The following is a 7652-nucleotide window of genomic DNA, read 5'->3' as shown; positions in this document are numbered from 1 at the left end:
TTTGCTCCATCTTTTGTCTTCAAAATACCATTGAACACTGCATTCAATACCGCCAATAACACGTGAGCCCTGGTTCCAGTCTGTACACAACCTGGACTCTCTCCAGACCTAACCTCCCAGCCCACTTCTTTCACCTGTGGCATCCTTAGCTCTGCAGTGTTTTAAGAAATCTACCTGCTGCTTCTTCTCTGGCAGGGGTGCAAAGGAGCTGGTTGTCATTTGGCTTTGTAGGTGTGGAGGCAGCATTTTAATTGTTCCTCTGCATATACAGGTCTATTTTACTTCTCCTAGCAACTACTTTGTAGGGTCCCTCCTGCTGCACAACCCTGGGATATGAGACCAGCAGTCTACCCGCATGAGCGAGATGTTCTCCTATAGTTTTTTTGCTGTTTATGGATTTGCTATGTGCAATCAATTTTAAATTGTTATAAAAAGAACCAATGTGAAAGAAATCCAAAACCCGTAGCGAAGTGTTGCCTTTAAAAATAACAGCATTTTGGCTCCAGGCCAAGCAAGCTGAGAACAAATGGAAGAAAAATTCTCTTAAAATATTTAACATTACAAACGGGATTATACTGGATTACAAATAATCAAATATGTCTGTTTACTTAAAAAAAAAAAAAAAAAAAAAAAAGACATGCATGTCAAGTGCAATTCTGTAGCTTGTGTGTTTGCTACTAGCCAGTAGTTTACTAAAAGCCTGTTATGGGTCAGCAAATGATACTTTATTCTTTACTGTTTTTTTGACTCTTTCTGATGTATTCAGAGGATTCTTGCATGGGTTTCCAGAAGAGTGGCGTGGGATCCGTACCCAGTTAGCAAATGGTGATTTCTCCTTCCTTCCCCACTTGATGAACCATACCATGTTACACATACAACAGCGGCCGTGGACCGACTTATTTTGGTGTACCAAATTGTTGGTGTGCATGTATCCAGCTGAACATGTAATCTGCTCAGGCACAAGCCGGCAACATAGGTAATTTGAAGCCTTTTTTCTCCCAAATGTGGCTGATAAGTGTCTACTTATATAATTGGCAGAGTTTGGGGAACAAGCTATATTCATTTGTTCTCTTTTAAAAAGACCAGTACATCAGGAAGATAAAAAAAAAAATAAAATTAAAAAGGCAAAAGGAATGTAGTAAGAGTGGTTATTACGTGGGACTTTTAACAGATTAGTGACATTTGAGGGACAAAGAGGGTTGAAAACTGCAAAAGCAACTTCCAAATTATGGAAGCGATGTTTGTCCAACCACTGAAATAAGATAGGGAATAGTATCAGTTCACGAAGTCTGGACAGGAGCACTGGGGCCCTGAAGCTCAATATTTAGAGCCTTTGAACCTTTTCTCAGCTGCCAGCTGACCCTAGAGGTGCCAAAATTCCCCAGGCACTCGTGTTTCTGCCATCAAAGCCCTCCAGGTGCGTGCACTTCTGCTACTGAGAAAGGGCAAAATTATGCAAATCTGATGCAGGCAGGCAATGTGGCAGCTAATGCTTGGCACCATTCACGAGCTAGACCCTCCTTTTCCTATTTCCCCTCAGGAGCCCCAGCTGGGACATCAAAATGCATCTACCAAATCGGAACAGCTTTCTAGCCTGTTTCCCACCTCCAGCCCCCATGCTCTGGTGGGGCTCTCCGAGCTGGATCCTTTTCAATGCGCTGTGCTGAGGCTGCGTAATGTGCCATAATATTCACAGCACAGATTAGCACCCAGGCTGTCCACCTGACTCCTATCCACCAGACCTAAGCCTCCTTTCCCGTCTTGCTTTGGCCCAGTAGCAAAAGGAAACTTTTGGCTCAAGTTCCTTCTCCCATCTGATTATTTCCCTCTTCCCCGCTCCTGCCTAAGTGGGTAGAGCACAAACTGTGTTGCAGCCCTGCCTAACGCAACCCAGCGGGCTCAGACGGGGGAATGAGGTCTCGTCCACATGTTCTTTCTGCTGCAGCTGTGTTGGCTTAAGAGCTTTTTTGTCACCAGACACTCATCTGCACACCCTGCCAGGAGAGGAGCCCGTTAGCTGTACTACTCCTCGATGCATTTCAGCTGAAATAAACTCAGTGCATCTTGCAGATCTCATGCAAACCCCTACAATCTGGACCTGAAGGAGGTGAGGAGAGCACTCAGGAGGGGTCTATCCTAAGAGGGATATTTGGTACGATGGCCAGCAGATGGAGGAGTGGTCTCTCCTTCACCCGCAGCATGCAGCAAGAGGAGCACGGAGGAGCAAGACCTCAGCTGCATCGTGCAACGGGGCCAGTGCAGCCTCTGTGCAGAATAGATGAAGGGACTGAAGTGTGTCCACGCCCCTGTGCTCGCTTCTGTTTTCTGGCCTGTTCCGCAAGATGCCAATTTAGCTATTAAGGTCTAACAGCAAAATGGAAAGCTCAATTATAAAAGATGAAATGTTGTGTTACAGGTTAATAGAACGGTCAGATAAACAACTCAGTTGTTGTATTTCATCTCCCTATTACCAAATGACCGGTTTGTCACTTGTATGCTCCCACCCTCCTCTACTCGCTTTCCATGCATTTTTTTTTTTTTTTTGCTTGTAATGCAGCTGATTTATATATGATCTTTCTTCCCTTTGAAGATAACAAAATATAACTAAGACTTAGCTACGTTGCTTTAGCTAAAATATCTCCTGTCCTCTTATCCCTCAAACCACATCTCTTGCTTCAGTCATGCAGAAATGGATGAAATGGGAATCGGCTTGGGGGATTTAATCACGGTGCCGAAAGGCAGGGAGAGCCCGAGGGATTCGGCACCCTCTTTTAGCCGTGTGACGTTGACACCGGAGAAATTTGAGATGAATGTATTTGATAGAAGGGAGCCTGCACATCATCTCCATTAAAATCCTCACTTTTTTTCCAGTTTCACTGCATACTCCACACTTAGACACTTCTGCCAGAGGAGTTGAAAAGCACTTTAAAGGCACTGAGTGGAGCCTCGCAACACTTCTTTATGCTAAGTGCTATCTTTATTTAAAAGATTGAAGGGGGAAGCAGAAGAGGGAAGGGAAGCCAAGAGGGATTAGTGCCAAGAGGGACTTACAAAAATACTTGCGTGAGTTAACTTAATGGGAATTAGGCACCAGGCTGACTTCTGTGCATCCCGAGAAGGCATCTCGCTCCCATGGATGAGCTCCCTCAGGGGCTTTTGCAAGTCTCTTGAACTAACATTGTATCTCTGTAAATCTCAGAAGATTGTGTCAAGCCTGAGCCAACTGTGATTAGTGCTGAACATTTCTGCCTCTCATAGAGTTGAAGCAAATGGGATTTGGGACTGTAGAAGAAGCAACCCTGTACGTCTCTGAGGGTTTGACAGTGAGCCTGAATAACCCAGAGGCTTGCCATCCTAGTGTACCAGCCAGCTGCGTGTGCTCACACACGAGAGGTCTACAGGTGTGCCCAGCATCATTATTTACCTGGTACTGAGAATGGCCCAGGACAGCCCCCAGAAGGTGAACACCTCTGTGGGGCTATGCACATGCCCATCCATAATGGAACGGGGATAAAATCTGGCTCAATTCAGGGCAGCCATGGGGATGGTGCTGCTTCTTGGCATAGGTAGGGGAAGGGCAGGACAGGGCAGGAGCCAAGGCAGTAGAGGCTATGGGGAAGCAGCCTGCTCCCCCTGAATTACTGGGATATCTGGTGGCTCTGTTGTGGCAGGCAGTTCGGAAATGCTCAGTATTTGCAATGTAAGGCTTTCTTCTTTTCCCGATCCCTTGATCTCTGTGATTACACAAGCCTTTTGAATTAGAGGATATGCTTTAAAACCTTATTGTCTTTTCAAAGCCGAAGCAACATCTCCCTCCCCGTAAAATATCAGCAAGACAAGGGAAAGTATAAGGTAGAGATTGAATGATACGTAGACTGCTACATCCCCAGAGCATATACCTAATGCAAGTTCACTGCAGACGAGACACTGTCAGTTGTTTTGAAACCTCTTCACACATTTTACAGTGTGCTGCAAAAGCAGCAGGCTTGGCCCCGGTGCTTCTCTGATCACGAAGCAAAGAGAAAAGCAACAACAGAAATGAGAGCTACGTCTGCTGATACAGGGAGCACTATCTAACCTGCTGGAGCACTGCTGATAGGGGCTGCATGCAGAAGTGTGTGTGTTTGCTCAGGTGTGAATATATGCATTGCCTCCCTTTGTTTACATGGATGCTTTTGTTTCCTGTGTTTATACAAGCTTGTTTGAAAGGCTGGCACATCTCATCTTTGAAGCTGTGAATCCCTCAAATTCCATCCAAACACACTGCCAGCAATCCACAGCTGTACACAGCAAGAGCAAGTGAATAAAACAAGTGTAACTGGAAGGAAAGCAATGCTGCTTTGCTCTCGTGTGAGCTTTCGCTTTAGTCCTGTGAAGGACCCAATTTAGCAGAGCACTTTACTTTCGAGCTGTATACTTTTACTGAAGACTGCTACCAGACCTAAAGATAAAGATGTACTTGAATGCTTTGCTGAATTGAGGCCTAAGCAGCAGAGCATTACAGAGAAAATTTTGATCATTATCTAAGAAATGATGGGCTGGCATCATGCTGATGGAAGTACTTTTTCAATACACATAAAACAGTAGGGATTACAGGCAGGTGAGGAATGGATTTTTGCATCTTATCTCTCACTCATTGAAATAAATGGTTTTATGTTTCCAGCAAGTTTATTTAACTTACTCCTTCCAAACAGGCATTTTGGGTAGGCAAGAAGTTGAACGAACTCCTCTGATTGTTTAGCAAGTTTGGGGCAGCCTCAGTTTTCCTCCAGCAACACATCTGTAAGTGTGATGGAAGGCTCTGTGTAGGAAGTTTCGCACTGAGACTTCCCCTTTGCCAAGTGGAGAAGAACATTTTCTCTTACAGCGTTCTGGCAGATCAGGCGTGTGGTGACTCTCTTTATCGTCGATGCTGGAGACCCCTGCACCTTGCCTTTCCCAAAGTACCGAGCCTTTGTGAAACTGGGAAAAGCAAACAATCGTCTGGTAACATAAATGTCTTCCTGAGTTAACAATTTCCCTTGCAGGGAGAGAGAGGGGATGGGAGAATTTGAATTTGAATGTGCCCCCCACTCTGCACACACGCACGCATACACACCTCCTGCCAAAAGATGCATCTGGTTCTATAAAAATCCCGGATCCTCTTGCATGAATGCAATCTGAAGTCATAGGTTTGCATAAGAACCAAATCCTCAGCCAGAGGGCTGTGAAGTATCTGTCAGCTTGTCAGCTGGATGCATACAGAGTGAGCTATTTAGGGCCGATGTTGCTGCTTGGAAGACAGGGACTCGGTTACCTTTTTTCTTTGGTGCACCTGTGGCCTGCCTTGTCTATGCCGTAAGACTTCTTGCTTTTACCTCGCCTCATTTGAGCTGAGTGCAGCCTCGTAGCAAGTGGCTAACATTCAGGTGCCCTAACCCTCGTGGGAGGCAAACCTTTCCCTGGGAATGCTGAGGGAACACAGTGCCTTGTGAGTGGGGTGGGGAAGGAGAGCCTGACCAGTGTCAGGGAGAGAGGCCCTTTCAGTCAACAAAGCCAAGAGATGTGTGCCTGACCCAGCTGGTCTGCAGAGAGGTGGCTTGGGAAAGGTCTGCTTTTATAAAGGAAGCATCTGCAGCAACACAAGGGCCATGTGAAATAGTGCGAGGTAGGGTTCACCAGATCCTCCCACGCTCACCTCAGGCAATGCAGTGTAAAGTTGACCATATCTTTCTGCAGATAATTGCCTTCATAACAGAGGGCATTACTGAGTTTCTACCCTTTAAAAAAAAATAAAAGGAAGAAAATGAACCATGCTTTTGGTCCCACTGCCTCTAGATCAGCTACAGATGTCTACAAACTTTCAGGATATTACGCAGAAGAGACACTGCAGTCCTATAACAGTGATGGTGTCAGAATTACTTCCTAGATGCAGGTGCTGGCCAGCAAACCTGAAATTAAATCTCACTGTGATGTTCTTTATCTTATTGCACTGAAACAAATGGGATAGTGGTTCACTGCTGACTCTTTCTCAAAGTGTGGTCTGTGACAGCAATCTTGGAAACGGGTCTGCAAGGCGAGCTCTCCCATTCCTGCTCTGAAGTGCTCTAGGAGATTAAAAACAGTGGGATGGAGAAGGAGAGGTTGCTGAGCAGTTAATGGCACTAGAATGGGGAGATTGCATGTTGTGATGAACATTGCCATAGTTTGTGACCTTGCCTGGTGCATGCGGTGCTGATTATATGAAAGGATCAAGCAGATGTGAAGGAAAATCGAGTTTCATCTCCTCCCAGCTATCACAGGCCCTCTTTGGTAAGTGGAGGATTATGATACTTTAGGAAAATAATGTATCTATCTGTGTGTGGCTGCAATAATGATGGATTTTTTACATTTTTCCCCCAACCAAAGTAACTGTGATTGATGCAGCTGGATGCAACCTATAACGAACACTAAGGTTAATTGGAGCCAAGGGCACAGCAGTCCTTAAGTAGCATTATTCTGTGGTGCACTCATGTGCTGTCATTAATTTTCCTATTTGTTTGACTTTACAAAAACACACGGAAAAAAAAAAATACCTGAAAAGAACAGAAAAAAGAGCTCAATTATACCTCTTACAAGGTAGTACTGAGGATGGGGAGGAGCTGAATCACCCAAGTGCTTGATGACATTATGCTTTTGTACAGCACAACGCCTCCAGGTAACTGGAGAGAGCATACTGTGCAGCGGCATTTGCTACATCTGTGTTCTTCCATCTCTTCTAGCTGGTGCATTAAAAGGCTGGGCATCATCACACTGCCAGGCCACAGGTATTTTTAATATAGCAGAGTTCAGCCTGAGTCAGAATTCGAACTCCCGATGCAAACACCAGGATGTGGAACATAGGATGAAAGCCATTTTGTTGGATGAGAACAAACAGGTGGCAGATCTAGACTGGTGTCACTCCTTTGAAGATGGCCAGCACTGGGTAAAGGAGTGGTCACAGGTTCCAGCAACAGGCTGATGTGGGGGTGATCTGCCTTCCATGTGGGGATCCTGGTTTGGTGGAGGTAGAGACTGCTCTGAACTCTGAAGATCTGCGGTGTTTACGGCCTTTCCAAAAGCAGCTGTGGGGACCTTAGAGCATTCTCATTCACAGACAATTTTTTGTGGCCACACACATCTCCAGTTCCCTTTTGGATGTTACTGAAATTGGGTTTAGCAGAATTATGTATTGCAGTGGCTCCTGCAGTACAACAGTTTCATGTTGCATGAAAAAAACATTTCCTCTCCTCAGTATTTATTCGCTCTGGGAGTGGACCACAAAGCTTTGTGTTGTGGGGCATACTGCGAAGGGCAGAAGGTAGCGGGAATTACAACAAACATGAATGAGGACTGATAAATCACAGAGACCTGACAAAGGATGTTTGTCTCTGCTGATCCCACAGTGTTGCACAAATATGCAAGACAAGTCAAGCCCATGAAACACGTGAAACATTGTACGCTTGTCAGAATACTCCAAACAAAATCCCACCAGCCTACTGCCTCCCCTCCCAACAAACAATGCGGTGCAAGATCTGTTGCTTTATTACAGAAGTCAACAAGTCAGAAATGATTCATATCCTTATGTAAAGTAGATTTTTACAAGGTTTTGTTTGAATGAATGGTGATTGCCAGAATATGGCTATATTAGGACA

Source organism: Netta rufina, assembly GCF_964035555.1.
Source record: "Netta rufina genome assembly, chromosome: 2".
NCBI lineage: Eukaryota > Metazoa > Chordata > Aves > Anseriformes > Anatidae > Netta > Netta rufina.
The sequence above is the reverse complement of the archived record's forward strand: the minus strand, read 5'-3'. Positions refer to the sequence as shown.